General features: G+C 40.9%; 1 protein-coding gene across 1 annotated transcript in view; it reads left to right on the top strand.

The window, feature by feature from the left end:
* The window catches only part of znf804a (zinc finger protein 804A), a 367025-nt gene that overhangs the window by 237030 nt on the left and 109038 nt on the right, over positions 1-20957 (top strand). The window lies entirely within an intron of this gene.

Here is a 20957-nt window from a genome sequence, read left to right as displayed (position 1 = left end):
CATATTGTTGGCTGTGTTTGCTATATCTTGTCAGGTCATTCCTGCTAAAAGAAGGAGAAAGTGAGGTCTGCAGATGCTGGAGATCAGAGCTGGAAATGTGTTGCTGGAAAAGCGCAGCAGGTCAGGCAGCATCCAGGGAACAGGAGAATCGACGTTTCGGGCATAAGCCCTTCTTCAGGAATGAGGAAAGTTTGTCCAGCATGCTAAGATAAAAGGTAGGGAGGAGGGACTTGGGGTAGGGGCGTCGGAAATGTGATAGGTGGAAAGAGGTCAACGTGAGGGTGATAGGTCAGATTGGGGTGGGGGCGGAGAGGTCGGGAAGAAGATTGCAGGTTAGGAAGGCGGTGCTGAATTCGATGGATTTGACTGAGACAGGGTGGGGGGAGGGGAAATGAGGAAACTGGTGAAATCCGAGTTCATCCCTTGTAGTTGGAGGGTTCCTAGGCGGAAGATGAGGCGTTCTTCCTCCAACCGTCGTTTTGTTGTGGTCTGACGATGGAGGAGTCCAAAGACCTGCATATCCTTGGTGGAGTGGGAGGGGGAATTGAAATGTTGAGTGACAGGGTGGTTGGGTTGGTTGGTCCGGGTGTCCCAGAGGTGTTGATTCGGTCTGTAGTAGATGTCCGTGTTGATTCGGTCTGTAGTAGATGTCCATGTTGATTCGGTTGACCGAATCAACACGGACATCTACTACAAACCGACTGACTCCCACAGCTACCTGGACTACACCTCCTCCCATCCTGCCCCCTGTAAAAACGCCATCCCATTCTCCCAATTCTTTCGACTCCGCCGCATCTGCTCCCAGGAGGACCAGTTCCAAAAACGCACAACCCAGATGGCCTCCTTCTTCAAGGACCGCAATTTCCCCCCCCGACGTGGTCGACGATGCCCTCCACCGCATCTCTTCCACTTCCCGCTCCTCCGCCCTTGAGCCCCGCCCCTCCAACCGCCACCAGGACAGAACCCCACTGGTCCTCACCTACCACCCCACCAATGTCCATGTACAGCGCATCATCCGCCGTCATTTCCGCTACCTCCAAACGGACCCCACCACCAAGGATATATTTCCCTCCCCTCCCCTATCAGCATTCCGTAAAGACCACTCCCTCCGTGACTCCCTCGTCAGATCCACACCCCCCACCAACCCAACCTCCACTCCCGGCACCTTCCCCTGCAACCGCAGGAGGTGCAAGACTTGCGCCCACACCTCCCCCCTCACCTCCCTCCAAGGCCCCAAAGGAAACTTCCATATCCGCCACAGATTCACCTGCACCTCCACACACATCATCTATTGCATCCTCTGCACCCGATGTGGCCTCCTCTATATTGGGGAGACAGGCCGGCTACTTGTGGAGCGTTTCAGAGAACACCTCTGGGACACCCGGACCAACCAACCCAACCACCCTGTCGCTCAACATTTCAATTCCCCCTCGCACTCCACCAAGGATATGCAGGTCTTTGGACTCCTCCATCGTCAGACCACAACAAAACGACGGTTGGAGGAAGAACGCCTCATCTTCCGCCTAGGAACCCTCCAACCACAAGGGATGAACTCAGATTTCACCAGTTTCCTCATTTCCCCTCCCCCCACCCTGTCTCAGTCAAATCCATCGAATTCAGCACCGCCTTCCTAACCTGCAATCTTCTTCCCGACCTCTCCGCCCCCACCCCAGTCTGACCTATCACCCTCACCTTGACCTCTTTCCACCTATCACATTTCCGACGCCCCTACCCCAAGTCCCTCCTCCTTACCTTTTATCTTAGCCTGCTGGACAAACCTTCCTCATTCCTGAAGAAGGGCTTATGCCCAAAACGTCGATTCTCCTGTTCCCTGGATGCTGCCTGACCTGCTGCGCTTTTCCAGCAACACATTTCCTGCTAAAAGAAGGCCAGCTACTCTTTGGATTTATTTTTCTCCTCCCAAATCTGACTCTGTTTAAATCGTAGAGGACTGGGTACAAGATGGAAAGCCAGTCGTTCACGTCAATAGCTCGAAATCAGCTAAGACCAAGTATGCTAGTATAAAAAAAGGTTTCCCATGTTGTGTATGACAAGAGAAATTCCATACGTTTATCCCAGTGAGAAACTTCATAACAATGAGTGATCAGCAGATTCCCAAGAGAAATAGCCTTGCGAGATTGTAGAGGCTTGGAGCTATGATTTCACTCTGAAATACAAGGAAGAGAAATTGTGCTAGAAGATGCCTTGTTTCAATTGTCATCACATGAGAAAGATGTGTAAAAGATCTAAGTGTAAAGGTTCATCACCTAGTGAACATGCAACATTAAAACAGGGAGGAGATCAGTATTTAGAAGTGTTTTTTCAGTAAGCGATCCAGGGGTGGCCTGATAAATTACGAAAAAAAAAACATTAATATGGTTGCTTTGATCAATTAGAGGTGACATCTTATTGGAAGATGATGATCTGATGGCTGGATTCAGACTTACCATACTCAAACTAGTGCAGGGACAACTTCTCTTGAAGCGACATGATGGCCATATGGAAGTGGAGAATGAGAGTTCAGAGGCAGATTCATTGTGTAGTGGACAGGAATCTGCAAAAACCTCAAAACAATGATATTTACATGCAAAGTATGCCAGAAGTACTTAAGCAAACAGCAGAAAATGATAGCTATTGAAGTACCACCCAGATAGTGGCATATTGTGAGAGTTGATTTATTCACACACAATCAAGAATAGCTTCTCATAGTGACAGACTGTTATTGAAATTTCACTTTTATCAGAAAAGTAAAAGATTTGAGAACTACAGCAATTAACTCAGCAAGTTCTGTTTGTTGTGCAAGAAATTCTGAAAAGAGCAATATGTAACACTGGGACACAATTTGCCTCCAGAGCTTATGGAATTTGTTGAACAGAAAGTGAAAGATGATAAGTTACCTTTTATGTTAAATTACTGAATAAATAATGTTTACTTTTAAGGGAAATGTTACCAGAAGGCACATAGAGACTAAATGAAGGATTATGAATTGGTGAGTGGTATTTTGGCTGAGGCTATAAGCTTAAAGAGATTGTGCCTTTTTAAAAAATTAACTCACCAGAGTCAGATATTTAAAAAATAAAACTTCATGTTATTTATTTAAGCTTACTCACTTTGAAAATATGTACTTCTGCAAAATCCAAAGTTAACATGCTTAATGATGTTGAAAAGGGAGACATGATGACGAGCATTAAGATTCTTCAGTTTTATGTTGCTTTTGAACATTCAGAAATAAACTTTGTAAAAAGTTCTTGGAAAAATAATTGACAGACAAGAAACACAATATCGAGAGTATGGTGCTGGAAAAGCACAGCAGGTCAGGCAGCATCTGAGGAGCAGGAGAATCGATATTTTGGGCATAAGCCCTTCATCAGGAATGTCAGATGCCGCCTCAGATGCTGCCTGACCTGCTGTACTTTTCCAGCACCACACTCTCGACTCTGATCTCCAGCATCTGCAGTACTCACTTTTGACAAGCAACACAATATACCAAACTGTAAATGATGATTTCTACCACCATCCTTTTTTCTGGGGTTGGAGTGAGAGGGTACCAATAACCTGATGGGGTCATTTGCTAATGGTGTTCGGGAGGGTTTAAACTAATTCAGCAGGGGAATGGGAAACTAAATTGTAGCTCCAGTCCACAGGAGGTTGAGAGTAGTGAGGTCATAAATAAGGTTTCAAGGTTGCAAGAGAGTACTGGCAGGCAGGAAGGTGCTTTCAAGTGTGTCTACTTCAATGCCAGCTGCATCAGGAATAAGGTGGGTGAACTTGCAGCATGGTTTGGTACCTGGGACTTCAAAATTATGGCTATTTCAGATACATTGATCGAGCAGGGGCAGGAATGGTTGTTGCAGGTTCCGGGGTAAGAACAGGGAAGGTAATAAAAGAGGGGTAGGTGAGGCATTGTTAGACAAGAACAGTACTTCAGTGGCAGAAAGCTTGATGAGGATTCATCTACTGAGGTAGTATGGGCTGAGGTTAGAAGCAAGAAAGGAGAGGTCACCTTGTTGGGAGTTTTCTAAAGGCCTCCGAAAAGTTCCAGAAATGTAGAGGAAAGGATTGCAAAGATGATTTTGGATAGGAGTGAAAGTGACAGGGTAGTTGTTATGGAGTACTTTAAATTTCCAAATATTGACTGGAAACGTTATATTTTAAGTACTTTAGATGGGTCAGTTTTGTCCAATGTGTCCAGGAGGACTTCTGACATAGTGTGTCGATAGGCCAACAAGAGGTGAGGCCTGGATTTGGTACTTGGTAAGGAAGGTGTAAGATTTGGAGGTAGGTGAGCACTTTGGTGATAGTGATCACAATTCGGTTTAACGATGGAAAGGGATAGGTATATATGGCAGGGCAAGATTTATAGCTGGGGGAAGGCAATTGTAATGCGAGTAGGCAAGATTTAGGATGCATAGGAAGGGGAAGGAAACTACAGGGGATGGGCACAATTGAAATATGGAGCTTATTCAAGGAACTGCTACTATATGTCCTTGATAAGTATATACCTGTCAGGTAGGGAGGAAGTCAAACGAGGGAACCGTGGTTTAATAACGAAGTTGAATCTCTTGTCAAGAGGAAGAAGAAGGCTTCTTGATATCTCATCCTTATGTTAGGATGAGATATCAAGGCTCAGTTAGAGCACTTGAGAGTTACAAGCTAGCCAGGAAAGACCTAAAGCGAGAGCTAAGAAGAGCCAGGAGAAGTTGTTGGCAGATAAGATCAAGAAAAACTCTAAAGCTTTCTATAAGTATGTCAGGAATAAAAGAATGACTAAAGTAAGATTAGGGCCAGTAAAGGATAGTAGTGGGAAGTTGTGAGTGGAGACCAAGGAGATAAGAGAGACGCTAAATGAATATTTTTTGACAGTATTCACACTGGAAAAATACAATGTTGTTGAGGAGAATACTGAGATACAGGTTACTAGACTAGATGGGATTGAGGTTCACAAGGAGGAGTTGGTAGTATTTCTGGAAAGTGTAAAAAAAGATAAGTCCCCTTGGCCAAATGGGATTTATCCGAGGATCCTCTGGGAAGTCAGGGAGGAGACTGCACAATCTTTGGCTTGGATCTTTATGTCGTCATTGTCTACTGGAAGAGTGCCAGAAGACTGGAAGATAGCAAACGTTGTCCCCTTGTTCAAGAAGGGGAGTAGAGACAACCTTGGAAATTATAGACCTCTGAGCCTTACTTCAGTTGTGGGTGAAGTGTTGGAAAGGATTATAAGAGATAGGATTTATAATCAACTAGAAAGAAATAATTTGATTCGAGATGGTCAACACAGTTTTGTGAAGGGTAGGTCGTGCCTCACAAACCTTATTGAGTCCTTGAGATGGTGACCAAACAGGTTGATGAGGGTAAAGCGGTTGATGTGCTCTGTATGAACTTCAGTAAAGCATTTGATAAGGTTCCCCAGAGTAGCCTATTGCACAAAATAAGGAGGCATGGGATTGAGGGTGATTTAGCAGTTTGGGTCAGAAATTGGCTTGCTGAAAGAAGACAAAATGTGGTGGTTGATGAGAAATGTTCATCCTGGAGTTCAGTTACTAGTGGTGTACCACAAGAGTCTGTTTTGGGGCCACTGCTGTTTGTCATTTTTATAAATGACCTGGATGAGGGAATAGAAGGATGGATTAGTAAATTTGCGGATGACACTAAGGTTGGTGGAGATGTGGACAGTGCTGAAGGATGTTGCAGGTTACAGAGGGACATAGATAAGCTGCAGTGCTGGGTGGCAAATGGCATTTAATGCGGAAAAGTGTGAGGTGATTCACTTTGGAATGAGTAACAGGAATACAGAGTACTGGGCTAATGGTAAGATTCTTGGTAGTGTGGATGAGCAGAGAGATATTGGTGTACATGTACATCGATCCCTGAAAGTTGCTACCTAAGTTTATAGGGTTGTTAAGAAGGCATATGGTGTGTCAGCTTTTATTGGTAGAGGTATTGAGTTTTGGAGCCATGAGATCGTGTTGCAGCTGTGCAAAACTCTGGTGCGGCCACACTTGGTGTATTGCGTACAGTTGTGGTTGCCGCATTATAGGAAGATGTGTAAGCATTGGAAAGGTTGCAGTGGAGATTTACCAGTATGTTACCTGGTATGGAGGGAAGGTCTTATGAGGAAAGGCTGAGGGACTTGAGGCTGTTTTCATTAGAGACAAAAAGGTTGAGAGGTGACTTAATAGAGACATACAAGATGATCAGAGGGTTAGATAGGGTCAACAGTGAGAGCCTTATTCCTTGGATGGTGATGGCTAGCATGAGGGGACATAGCTTTAAATTGCGGGGGGATAGATATAGAACAGGTGTCAAAGGTAGTTTCTTTACTCAGAGAGTAGTAGGGGCATGGAAAGCCCTGCCTGCAACAGTATTGGACTCACCAACTTCAAGGGCATTTAAATGATCATTGGATAAACATATGAATGAAAATGGAATAGTGTAGGTTAGATGGGCTTCAGATTGGTTTCACAGGTCGGTGCAGCATCGAGGGTTAAAGGGCTTGTACTGTGCTGTTTTGTTCCATGTTCTATGTTTATTATATTCAGAACTGATTTCAAGTAGGCTTCTCAGAAATTCTGTCTCTCAAAGGGAACAAAATAGTGTGATGCACTCCCTTCTGAGTGCATCAGTGAGAGCATCAGTGCCCAAGCTGTAAAGGATTAAAATTGTCTCTAATTGATTTCTAGGAGAAAGTGAGGACTGCAGATGCTGGCGATCAGAGCTGAAAATGTGTTGCTGGAAAAGCGCAGCTGGTCACACAGCATCCAAGGAGCAGGAGAATCGACGTTCCGGGCATGAGCCCTTCCTCAGGAATCCTGATTCCTGAGGAAGGGCTCTTGCCCGAAACGTCGATTCTCCTGCTCCTTGGATGCTGCCTGACCTGCTGCGCTTTTCCAGCAACACATTTTTAGCTCTAATTGATTTCTGCCACATTCAATCAATGGTCAAAAAGGTGGAACTATCTGGGCAATGCAGCTCTTTGTTCAGCACCTCATCAAACACCATCAACGTTGACTCCCTTCACCAAATAAGCAGTGGCAGTAATGTGCACCATCTCCAGATGAACTGCAGGAATTCATCAAGGCTCCTTTGACAACACCTTCCATATCCATGATTGCTACTACTGAGAACAACAAGATCAACAAATACATGGAAACATCACCACCTATGAATTTCCCTCCAAGCCACATATTACTCTGATTTACAAATATACAGTTCGTTGTAGCTTGGAAAGTAATCTTGAAATTCCTACTTAACAACAGTGTGAGTAGCCCTTCACCTCCAAGAACTGCAGTGGCACCAGACATCAGCTCACTACCACATTTTCTAGGACAATTTCAGATGGACAATAAATGCTGGCCCAGCTAGCAACACCCACATCCTGTGAATAAATGAACAAAATTGTGATAAGGTGGTCACTGAGGTGGGAATGATTTATTCAATGCAGCCCATGAATTTGTACCACACAAATATAATCCAAACTTTATAATTTTACTGTTCATCTGATTTAAAGTAATTCTTTTTTTGTCATTCTAAGCAGGATAAGTGTAAAACAGCACAGAAAAACATTAATTCTGATTGTCACTAGCAGTTGTAGATGGAGTATTTAGCCTTCAGATGTGACTATATGCTGAATTATACATCTAACATTTGCAGTTACATCAATCAATAGGCTTTGTTAATTTAAGAAAAACAGTTTAGCCTCAGAGGTCTTTGGTTCAGGATCTTGATTTTGCTTGAATGCTTGATATAAGATTAGTTAAAGATTATAGAGCTCTGATGAAGTAGTCATAAAATACTTTTGGCACCAGCAAATTGATTTCTGTTTTCATTCAACAATCTTAACGTGCAAATTCAATCTTGTATTTCTGAAAATTCTTTTGTGCTAAGTAACATGGTTACTTGACATTTTCAATACATTTATAAATATTGATGCAAATTATACCCAATGTTTTACTGTCTATAACTGAAAGTGTCAATTCAAAGTGTACTACTTCAGACTAAATCATTTAGCTTTTTTTGTGCACTCAGTTTATAGAGGTACTACCATCATGCTAATGAGAGTGAGTAGTTATTCTTAAATTCAAGTGACATATATGAATGGCCCAGATATGCCAGCAAGGCTGGTGGAAGCAATATGAATGTTACTGTTGAGCATGGCAGTCTTGTCATTGCTAACCTTCCGCATTTCTAATGAGAATACACTACAACAAACATGGTAGTGAATCTCATTAGCAAATATAATGACCAGTGCATTGATCTCAGTGGTAATGGGGCAATTTCTTGACATGTCACCACAATGTTGTAATTTATCTTGGTGAGAAGTTTAAACACTTCTAGCTATATTTTTAACTTTTGGAAGATCTATCTCCATCAAATAATTAATATAGATCCGTCAATAAAATGAGCTAGTACAATGAAGTTAAATAATATTTATCCATCATTTCAATGATACAGTCTGACTGGATGGATTCTTCAATTGACTGACAAAGTTCACAAACTTTACTGCAACATGTAGGGACAGCTTGTATTTATCTATTTATCTGCTGTGGTTCTGTTCGCCGAGCTGGAAGTTTTTGTTGCAAACGTTTCGTCCCCTGGCTAGGCGACATCATCAGTGTTTGGGAGCCTCCTGCGAAGCGCTTCTTTGATGTTTCCTCCGGTGTTTATAGTGGTCTGTCCCTGCCGCTTCCGGTTGTCAGTTTCAGCTGTCCGCTGTAGTGGTTGGTATATTGGGTCCAGGTCGATGTGTTTGTTGATGGAGTTTGTGGATGAATGCCATGCCTCTAGGAATTTCCTGGCTGTTCTCTGTCTGGCTTGCCCTATGATAGTAGTGTTGTCCCAGTCGAATTCATGTTGCTTGTTGTCTGCGTGTGTGGCTACTAAGGATAGCTGGTTGTGTCGTTTCGTGGCTAGTTGATGTTCATGTATGCGGATTGTTAGCTGTCTTCCTGTTTGTCCTATATAGTGTTTTGTGCAGTCCTTGCATGGTATTTTGTACACTACATTAGTTTTGCTCATGTTGGGTATCGGGTCCTTCGTTCTGGTGAGTTGTTGTCTGAGCGTGGCTGTTGGTTTGTGTGCCGTTATGAGTCCTAGGGGTCGCAGTAGTCTGGCTGTCAGTTCCGAGATGCTCCTGATGTATGGTAGTGTGGCTAGTCCTTTTGGTTGTGGTATGTCCTCGTTCCGTGGTCTTTCTTTTATGCATCTGTTCATTTTCTTCACTCAGCGAGTCGTAAGTTCATGGAATGCCCTGCCAGTAGCAGTGGTGGACTCTCCCTCTTTATGGGCATTTAAGCGGGCATTGGATAGGTATATGGAGGATAGTGGGTTAGTATAGGTTAGGTGGGCTTGGATCGGCGCAACATCGAGGGCCAAAGGGCCTGTACTGCGCTGTATTCTTCTATGTTCTATGTTCTATGAAGTTGCGTGGGTATCCATTTTTGGCGAATACCTTGTATAGGTGTTCCTCTTCTTCTTTTTGCAGTTCTGGTGTACTGCAGTGTGTTGTGGCTCTTTTGAATAGTGTCCTGATGCAGCTTCGTTTGTGTGTGTTGGGGTGGTTACTTTCATAGTTTAGGACTTGGTCTGTGTGTGTGGCTTTCCTGTATACCATTGTAGTGAATTCTCCGTTCGGTGTTCTCTGTACCCTCACATCTAGGAATGGGAGTTGGTTGTCCTTTTCTTCTTCTCTCGTGAATTGGATTCCTGTTATCTATTTATCTGATATTAAATACTTTTGTTAGGAAATTAATGGATCATTATCATGAGTGTTTTCTAAGATTGTCCTCAGAGAAGTTTGAACTGATCTTTTGATTGGAATTCATGCTATGTTTGTTATTTTAATAAAATATTTGAACAATTAACCTCTCCAATTGGATTTATTAGCTTTGAGAGGGGGAAAGTGGATTTTCCCCGACTTCTGAGAAATTGATTTAATTACTACAAAAAGATCATAAGAAGAACCAGACTTAATTGCTATTTTTCTAAGACTGCTGACAAATATCAATTGATCTACTATGCAAATAATATTGCTTTCACATTTTTTAATTAAAACTCTTATTATCAACTTAGTGCTCAAAAAATTCATATAAAATCCATGTAATGGATAGTTGATAAAGGTAGAAGTGTAAATATGTGAAGCTGGTCTCAGTACCTCTAATATAGTCTGAAATGAAAGTGCTTATAAAATTACTTCACATTCATGACTATAGGATGACACTTTCCACCAAACATTAATCAAATCTTCATAAAGGCATAATTTGTTGTCAAGTTATGTTGAATCAGAATTGTGCATTGATGATAATTGTTGCAGCTGGAGTTCTGAGAGTTAAGGTGAAATTATTCATCCAGACTGATTTGACTTTTAGTTCCTGGTTCTCATACAGATCATTGAGCAATGGGTCATGCTGCTACAATGCCACTTTCACCATCAAGTCTCAGTGGCAACAGCATGAATTGGCTTAGATGCAGGTAAATTGTGATTGCTGGATTTTAAGGGGTTCAGGCAAAAGAACTGTAGTATTACATAAAATATCAACACAAAGTGTGAGATTTTCCCATGCTGGACCAATTTGTCAAGCAGTTTTTCAAAATTGTAGTTGGGACCAAATTTATGGGATTTCTACCCCCATTTCAAGTACTGGTAGTTCTCACTGCTGTTAGTAAAAGGGTGGGTTGGGAGTCTGAATGCTGTTGTCCAGACATTCCTGGCAACATTGCAGAGCTGGGCATTTGAGACCATCCACAATTTTGTTTTAGAGTCGGACCAATTCTGAAAGGCATTATGAGTCATACCTGCTCAGAGGTGCCTGGTTAGGATGAGCCCTGGTTAGGAGGAAGAAGCTATATGAAAAATAAATACATAAGGTGTTGCTGGCTCCAAATATCATAATGAAATGATATAACACTAATGTTTTTTCATAGAATCCCTATAGCGTGGAAGCTGGCCATTCAGACCATTGAGTCCCACTCAAACCTACCCCGTAAGCCTACACTTCCCATGACTAATGCACCTGGTCCCTGAACACCATGGGCAATTCAGCATGGCTAATCCACCTAACCTGCACATTTTTGGACTGTGGGAGGAAACCCACACAGACACAAGGAAAATGTGCAAACTTCACACAGACAGATGCCTCAGGGTGAAATTGAACCCAGGTCCCCAGTGTTGTGATGTAGTAGTACTGGGCCACCTCTTACATGGGCACAATTTTTTAATGGAGTAGGAGAATCACGACCAGTCCTGATGAAGAAATGCTTGAAACATTGACTCTCCTACTTCTTGGATGCTGCCTGACTGACTGCTTTGACCACACGTTTTGACTCTGATCTCCAGCATCTGCCATCCTCACTTTCTCCCCGTAATTTTTTAATGCAATGAGAGTTCATGTGGCTTGCTTTTGAAGTTTAGTGACCATAGAGTCATAGAGATATACAGCACAGAAACAGACCCTTCGGTCCAACCGTCCATGCTGACCAGATATCCCAACCCAATCTTGTCCCACCTGCCAGCACCCAGCCCATATCCCTCCAAACCCTTCCTATTCATATACCCATCCAAATGCCTCTGAAATGTTGCAATTGTACCAGCCTCCACCACTTCCTCTGGCAGCTCATTCCATACACGTACCACCGTCTGTGTGAAAAAGTTGCCCCTTAGGTCTCTTTTATATCTTTCCCCTTTCACCCTAAACCTATTCCCTGTAGTCCTGGACTCCCCGACTCCAGGGAAAAGACTTTGCCTATTTAATAAAAAAATGTGTTGTTGCTTCTGAGAGCTGCTCAGGGAATGAACAGCATTGTGAAAGTGAATGGTCTACTAGCAAAACAGATTCAGTGTACCTAGGGGTTATGAAATTGCCCGTAGTGTTAGGAGAATGGGGCTGGGTGGGTTACGCTTCGGTGTGGACTTGTTGGGCCGAAGGGCTTGTTTTCACACTGTAAGTAATCTAATCCAATCTAATATTATCCAGCTGAAGGTCATGAGTTCAACTCACGTCTTGGCAAGTTGTTGGAACTGAATTCAAGAAAACTTTTAATTTTTCGCCTGGCATCAGAAAAATGACCAGCTTGTACCCTGATGGTTAGACAACACCTTGATTTTAAAAGTTCTTAAACTTGTTTTTAACTCCCACTATGGTCTTACACTTGCATAGGGATGTTATGCTTTTTGCTGCAAAGCTCAGTTAGGCTGCACCTAGAGTACTGAATGCAATTCCAGTTACGATATGACAAAAAGGATATGGGAGCATTGGAGAGGGTGCGGAGAAGGTTGGCAATGATAGTATGAGAAATGCATGGATATGCTGATTAGGCAAGGATTGATGGGCTGGGTTTCTTCTTTTGAAAAGAAGAGTGCTGAGAGATGACCCAATAGAGGTTGCTAACTTTGTGAAAGGTACTGATACAAAGTGGATAAAAAGAGAATGTTTCCTCAAATGGAAACCATCAATATAAGATAGTCACCAAGAAATCTGAAAAGCATTTCAGGAGAAACTTCTTTACCCTAATTATGGTTAAAATGTGAAACTTGTCACTATAAAAAGTGCATGAAATGAACATAATGGATGTGTTTACAGAGAAGATAGTCAACCATATAAGTGAAAAGGGAAATGAGGGTGAGGGTGAGGGTGATGTATTTAGATATGAAAAGTTGACAGGAAGTTCAAATGGAGCATAAACGCTGACAGTTGATTGGTTGCTTTGAATGGCGCATACTATACTATATATCCTTTGTAATCCTATGTTTCTCTATAATTTCCTTTACTTCCACCGAGCTGAGATATTTGTGTTGCTCTGATTTTGATCACTCTCAATTTTTAATCACTCCTCCATTGGCACCCATACTTTTAGTTGCCTGATGCCTAAGTTCTGGAATTCTCTCCCTAAATCTTTCCTCCCCTCTCTCTGGGAAACTATCCATTCCAACTCTCCTTAAATTTACCATTTTGACCAAGCATTTATTCATCAGTCCTAATAGCTCCGATATGATGTGGTGTCAAATATTCTTTTATAATATCCTGAAAAGTGCCTTTTATTATATTGAAGGTGCTACATAAATGTGCCTTGTTGCTTTGGTTGCTAATCACTTTGTAGCCTGGCCAAGTATTTACAATTCTACTTAACCTCACTGATCAGGATGGTAACTATGCATGAAAATATAGGGTCACAAACAGTAAGTTGTACCTTAATTTTCCTGGTGGATCGTGAGGAGTAATGAGCCCCACGAGAACATTTTAGGAATTCCTCTAAATATTCCCCACCTTTTCCAATCATGAAGCCCTCTGAAAATTCTTTCCCTCGATTTAATTAAGTGCTGGGGACTATTATGTGAGTCCTTACCACTGATCTTTTGCTTGCCAACATCTGCTGCTGTACAGAAGCCAGCTGCCTCTTCCTATCAATTTTAGGCAGTTGACCAGGTCATACAGAAAAGGCCTAGGAGTTAAAATTGTAGGGCCTCACTGCCAAGGTCAATATGACTTGTTAGCTAACTTAGCCCTCAGCTGTCTGATTCCGGAATTGAGTAATATCAAAATTTGAGCCATAGCTCCTTCACGATTAATTCTTTTAACATGATGTATCACTGAAATAAATTATTTTAGAAGGGTACAAAAATGAAAACACTACAAAATGAGAGGTTACTGTATCCCAAAAAGAAAGTGTTTGATAACGTTGTTCTTTTCTGGTTTGATAAAGTGCACTTATGCATCTCATTTTACTGAAGTCAAAATGAAGTTTGTAAAATGTAAATCAATAAATTTTTCGTGTTGATTAAGAGTTTTTATTGACTCGTAATGTGGCTATAACAAGAATGAGGACAGAGGAATGGTGCTACATCAGAGACAGCTTGCGGCAGTGAATGAGTTAAACTTTGAGCCTGTATGTTAGTCCTAATGAGAGACTGAGCAACTGGACTTTTGGCAGTTAATCCCATTTCTTACACACTGCTTCCTGAAAGTTTCTCACTTACAGCTCCATAATCCATACTTGTGGGAATATGGCTGCCATAGAAATAACTTTCATGCATTCATCATCTGTTCCAGAAGGTTTCCAATCCCCAGATGTACCTACCCTCAATACCTTACAATGTGTAGCTGATAATCATCCAGACCTGACTGTCATGGTCATGTGCAGGAATAGCAGGATATGTGGAATATTTCAGGTTATATCTTAAGCTTGACAATAGGCCATTAGAGATTCCAACAACAGAAGGAGGTATATAAAAAAATATTTCTCTCTTCCAGCAAACCACTTTCCACCAAAAAAATCACTAGGGAACCATACACCTTTTGTCTGCTAAATGTATACCATTGTAATGTTAGAAATACCAATTGCTCAAAGTTAAAGAGACACATTCACAGTCTAGTTCCAATGGTTTTAACAAACTTTTAAAGTAAGATTTGGTAGCTGTATGTATGTAAATGTTAATGTTGTTGTGTTGTCAGTTCTTCTCCACATGCTTTACCACTTGATCACAAACACAAGAATTTTCTCCTGAATTATCACATTCAAGTTTCAAGTGAGTGCCAAATCTGCCTCTCTGCCATTTGGCTTATTTTAGTCTAATATTGCAACTGTAGGATTAATTTATTAAAATGCACTCCCCCTTGGTAGCATGGTCATTTACTAATGGCAGAAAATAAAAGATAAGCCAAGAATAAAAAGACTTGTTACAATAAGGGAAATTGCCTGATAACAAAATTATGCACCCTGCGTACCCAATCATTTGGTACGCAATAGGTACAAGAATGGTCAGTACATGAGTATTGGAGTAAATTACGACAGATGCTGGAATCTGTGCAGAAAACAACAAATGCTGGAGATCACCGCTAGTCAGGCAGCATCCATGGACAGAGAGCAAGCTAACATTTTGAAGTCTAGATGGGCAGCACAGTGGCACAGTGGTTAGCACTGCTGCCTCACAGCGCCAGAGACTCGGGTTCAATTCCTGCCTCAGGCGACTGACTGTGTGGAGTTTGCACGTTCTCCCCGTGTCCGCGTGGGTTTCTTCAGGGTGCTCCGGTTTCCTCCCACAGTCGAAAGATGTGCAGGTCAGGTGAATTGGCCATGCTAAATTGCCCGTAGTGTTAGGTAAGGGGTAAATGTAGGGGTATGGGTGGGTTACGCTTCGGCGGGTCGGTGTGGACTTGTTGGGCTGAAGGGCCTGTTTCCACACTCTAATGTAATCTAATCTAACCTAATGACTCTTCATCAGAGAAGTTGGAAGGTCATGTTGCGGCTGTTCAGGACATTGGCTGTTCAGTTCTGGTCTCACTGCTATAGGAAAGATGTTGTGAAACTTGAAATGGTTCAGAAATGATTTACAAGGATGTTGCCTGTGTTAGAGGGTTTGAGCTATGGGAAGTGGTTGAGTAAGCTGGGGCTGTTTTCCCCAGAGTGTCGGAGGCTGAGGGATGATCTTATAAATGTTCATAAAACCATGATGGACATGGATAGGATGAATAGTCAAGGTCTTTTCCCCAGCATTGGTGAGTCCAATACTAAAGGGCACAGTTTAAGGTGAGAAGAGAAAGATTTAAAAAAGACTTAAGGGACAACATTTTCACACAGAGTGGTGCGTGTATGGAATGAGCTGCCAGAGGAAGTGTGGAAGCTGGTACAATTACAACAATTAAAAGGCATCGAAGTGGGAATATGATTAGGAACGTTTTAGAGGGATATGGGCCAGATGCTGACAAATGGGTCCAGAACAATTTAGGATATCTGGTCGGCATGGACGAATTAGACCAAGGGGTCTGTTTGCGTGCTGTATATCTCTATGACTCCACTGTGCACAGAATTTGAGATATTAACACATAATAACAATATTGAATGTCTTTAAAATTTGAATGAAATAATTGAGAATGTCCATTCACATTCTACAGAGGAACCTCGATTATCCTAACGAGATGGGCGTGCATTATTTCGTTCGGATAATTGATTATTCGGTTAACTGATTTCCTCTGGGGCTCAGAGTTTTCTGTGAAGTCTGCTCCCTGTTCAGAAGACTAGGCAGCAGCACACCATGTGCGAGCCCCCGCCCTCTGCCTGCCTCTATTCCCTACCCGCTCCCAATCCCGTCTGCCCCCATCCTGCCCCCCCAACTCAGTTTACTCCCACCCTGCCCCGTCTGCCCCCTCCCCAACCCCATCCAACACTGCCTCCTGCCTGCCCCCAACCACATCTGCTCCTTTAAACCCCCACTTCCACCCATCCCCCAGTCCCTTCTGCGTCCACCCCATCCACCCTCACCCCTGTCCGCTCCCCAACCCCGTCCAACACCGCCCCTGTCATTTGGAGACGGTGCCTGGACTGTCCAGGATTGCTCTTGGCAGCATTTCAGTGAGCCAAGTTTGTTTTTAATCATTGTACCTGAAAACAAAAGATGCAATCAGGTTGAAACAGCTCTTTGACATAATGTTTCTATCAGGACCTTGAGATTTCTTTTGGATAATTCGAAATTTGGATAATTGATATTCAGATAATCATGGTTCCTCTGTGCTTAGAAAAAGTTGTTCTGTTTTGAAACTCATAAAGTGCCATTCAATCACACAGCTATTGATACCTTAATGAAAATAAAACTTCTCAGATCATCATAAATTTGTCAAACGATACAAAATCTCTTTAAAATGTCTGGATAACACATTAAAATCAGATTATATTTATGGTGATTTGCTACTTTTTTGACAAAGCTGATGTATAACACCATTTTTGTAATAAATTCAATACTGCAAGTTGCTCCCACACTCTGAAGGATTTTTCTTTGCAGTTTGTGCTTTTGCTGATGTCTAAGAAAAGATAATGATTAAAAAGCAGAATAAAAAATGTGAAGATTATCAAAATGAGGTATTTTTATATTAAATGGCAATGATCTCATGACCAGTTTTCCTTCAGTATTATTACAAGTTAATACACAAGCCTTTATTCGTGTGTCATGTAACTGTCCTAGTTCCACAAAGCATTATGGGATTGTTTCAACTGTTCTATGATCATAAGTGATACAGGGCAGCTGTGGTGTTAACAAGAAGGATTTTTCAAGGATAATACTACATTCTATACATGGTTCTTATTTCTGTTTTGCCATTCAAACTTCTGGGAAATGCAATTGTTCAAAAACATTTCACAAAACATTGAATAAACACAAAGTAGAACAGTTTAGCTATAGTGCAGAGATAATGTTTAATCAGGATTATGTTAATAGAAAAGAAATACTCGTGTTTGCATAATATGCAATGAATCAGAATGAAAAAGCAGTAAGTATTGAATGAGCTGCAATGCCCCAGAAAGCGAAACAGTAATTCAGCAAGAAAAACTGAAGGGCTCATTGGCTTCGAATTTCTGTGGAAATAATTCCCTGAACTGTTGGATGATTCTAGATCAATTCTAATTAAAATCAGAACAAAGCATTGTTCGGTAATTTTTGTTAGACAGGTAAAAGGACATTGCACTAATGATCAGTTGTTACTACATTGCTTCCAGCATAAAAAAATCAGCTACTATCCAATGAAAATAGTTTAAAGCACTTTATCTAGTGTGGGTAAGAACATGTAGTTTCCATTTTCTAACTGTGTTCGATATCATAATTTGGGAATAATACAAAATGACACTTAAAAATTTGATAAACATGATATTTCTAAAAGTTAATCAGCATGGTTGCTCAATGGTTAGCACTGCTGCCTCACAGTGCTAGGGTCCTGGGTTCGATTCCAGCCTTGGTCAACTGTCTATGTGGAGTTCGCACATTCTCTCCGTACCAGCGTGGGTTTCCTCTCACAGTCGAAATCATGGAATATTAGTGTCATTGGCAAAGTCACAATTTGTTATGCATCCTTAGTTGCTTTTAAACTGAATGGTTTGCTCAGACATTTCCAGAGGAGGCTTAAGAGTCAAACATATTGCTAAAGTTACATTGATGCCAAACCAGATAGGGATGGCAGATTTCTTTTCTTAAAGATATTAGTGAACCAGAGGAGTTGTTTTTAATGTCAACCAGTGTTAGTTTCATGGCCACTGTTACTGAGAATAACTTTCAATTTTGGAGTAGGACTCCCAGTTATTAATCTGAATATTACATGGTCATCTGAATAGGACTATCCAGTAGGGTAAATATCTGATTGGATTGAATGATATAGGAAAAGAAGATCTCAGTATTGAATATTAAAATAGAATGCCAACAGTGTGGAAACAGGTCATTTAGCCCAACAAGTCCATGCCAACTTGCCTCTTACTCAGACTCATCCCATCCCTGTAACTCTGCATTTCCCATGGCAAATCCACCTAATTTACACACCCCAGGACACCAAGAACAACCCACCTAACCTGTATATCTTTAGAAAGTGGGAAGAATCCCATGCAGATGTGGGGAGAATGTGCAAACACCACACAGCCAGTCACCCAAGGCTGGAACTGATCCTGGGTCCCTGGTGCTATGAGGCAACAGTGCTATACATTAAGCCATTGTGCACCCCAATATTCTTGGGATATTGCAATCAAATCTAGGGCTCGGTAAACCTATACAAACCAGAAGTGCTTCATTATTATCTACAGTGAGTACATAATTAAAATTAAAACCAATTTGAAAAAAAAAAGAATAAATAAATAGGAAGACAGAAAGAGGAGCAAAATTGACAAAATATTTGAGCAATTTAAAAATGAAGAGTGGAGTGAGAAAGATTAAATCAGAATGACAAAAGGGTAAGATGTGTAAGACTGCCAAATGGAGGCAGCTTTCAATTACACCAAATTATTCTGAATAAAATTAATGAATCACAATGAAAGATTTTAGTGACAGCATGTACAAAAGTATGATGTAGCTAACAGAGGCAGAGTTTGAGTTTAAGATGGATTAGGACAAAATATTCTTAAACACAAAACATTTAGGCGAAATAAGGTCTTACTACATTATCCAAAGCTTCATTAGAGTATTTGAATGTAAAAGTCAAATAGATGGTGAACATTTATTTGATTGTTCTTAAAGAATAAGAAAGGACAATAATTTTGTTAGGAGTTTATCATAGACTGACAAATAGGGAAAGGAGATAATTTTTTACATAAATTGAACAAAATGCACAAACAACAGGTCAGTAATAATGAGTGACTTTAATGATTCATAGATTTGGTTAAAAGTAAAAAGTTTATACAACAAATCTAATACTGATTTTAGTTTTGGGAATTAATATTTAACAAACAGATAATGAGAGAAAAAAGCAATAACTAGGAAACAGTGACCATAACATTATTAGTTTCAGTATAAATCAGTCCACGATAATCAAATGTAAAAGACATTTTCAATAAGCCAATTGTGAAATCAATACAGATAAATTAAATCTAAAATTTAATAGGTAAACTAGAGAATACTTGAATCTTTCAAACAGCAGGAGAAAGAAGGGCTTATGACTGAACCATCGACTCTCCAGCTCCTTGGATGTTGCCTGATCCGCTGTGAGCTTTTTCAGCACCACACTTTTTGACTCTTTCACACAGCAGTCAATTTGGATATTGGCAAGACATACAGGAAGTAAACATGAAGTAACACATATTTATTGTATAACAAAATAAAAGAAGATTTAGAAGATGCAGATGAAAAATCCAGAAGTCATATGCAAAAAAAAACAAACTGCATAGAAAATAGAAGGAAAGTGAAAAAGTAAAAAGTGTGAGAAAGAGGAGCATGGAGACAACAAAAGAGAAATAGGAAAAGATTTAGAGATGCATATGAAGGAGTGGTGGAAATTTTAAATGCAGAGCTTACTTTTTTTGTTTTTAATATAGAATGATGAAGTGAATGAAGGAAATGGGGCAATTAGATTAACTGACTAGATGTGAAGGAAGTAGAGAAATACTGATGAATTCAATGTAGAAAAAGTGCTAGGTCTTAATGTAACAAATGCAGAAGATTCAACTTTTAAACTAGACAATTACCGCAAGCTCAATGGCAAAGATGGGTGAATAACTGCCTAACCACAATTATAGATAGTGTTTGGAAACACCCAATTAAAGGCTGCTATGCTTTCAAATACTGTAAGAAACAAGCTATATCCGATTGTTCAAAGACCAGAATTGCTTGATTGTCCACACCCATCTCAGACCATTGTAATTCTGTCGTTCTGAAACCTAGTAATTCCATGAACATAAAGATGAAATAACTTACCTAAGACTCCATTTTAAATTTATGGATGATCAATATTTTGACAGGGTCCAGTATGACCATTCTAACATATGTCTTAAAATCAATTTATTTTTCTTTCTCATGTTGTCAAAGTTTTGAAAAAATGTAAAGGACAAATTAACTATTTGTTAAAATATGGCTAGAACTGCTTGATTTTTATTCACTTCTTCTTAAGTTGGGTTTTAGCCTGATTCTTGAGCACAATACAGAGAAGTGGCTGAGGCTTAAAATATGCAAGTCAGACCCTGTGAAAATACAAATGCATGAGCATTACCTGACCTATCTACTGAGTATTAGTTAATGCTGAGACTCAATAAAAAGGTCTTGGATATGTTTTGGATAAGTTGCACGATTACGGGTGGCATTGTGGCATTTGGGCGGCATGGTGGCTCAGTGGTTAGCACTGCTGCCTCACAGGGTCCCAGGTTCAATTCCAGCCTTGGGCGACTGTCTTTGTGGCATTTGCACATTCTCCCTGTGTCTGCGTGGGTTTCCTCCCACATTCCTAAAATGTGCAGATTAGGTGAATTGGCAATGCTAAATTGTCAATAGTTGTTAGGTGCATTTGTCAGAGGGTGGGTGGGTTACTCTTCGGAGGGTCGGTGTGGACTTGTTGGGCCGAAGAGCCTGTTTCCACACTGTAGGTAATCTCATCTAAATTTAGCCTTGATTTGTTATGGATTATTGTTCATTCAATGTCTCGCTGGCTCTGTGCCACATTGACACACCACTTTTGAGCTTGAAATTACTTATATTTACTTAACGAGAAATTTTTAATGACAATAGAATT

The sequence above is a fragment of the Chiloscyllium plagiosum genome, unplaced genomic scaffold (genome assembly GCF_037043375.1).
Source record: "Chiloscyllium plagiosum isolate Xiang-an unplaced genomic scaffold, Cpla_swu_hap1 HiC_scaffold_7, whole genome shotgun sequence".
Taxonomy (NCBI): Eukaryota; Metazoa; Chordata; class Chondrichthyes; order Orectolobiformes; family Hemiscylliidae; genus Chiloscyllium; species Chiloscyllium plagiosum.
This window is presented reverse-complemented; position numbering and strand designations above follow the sequence as displayed.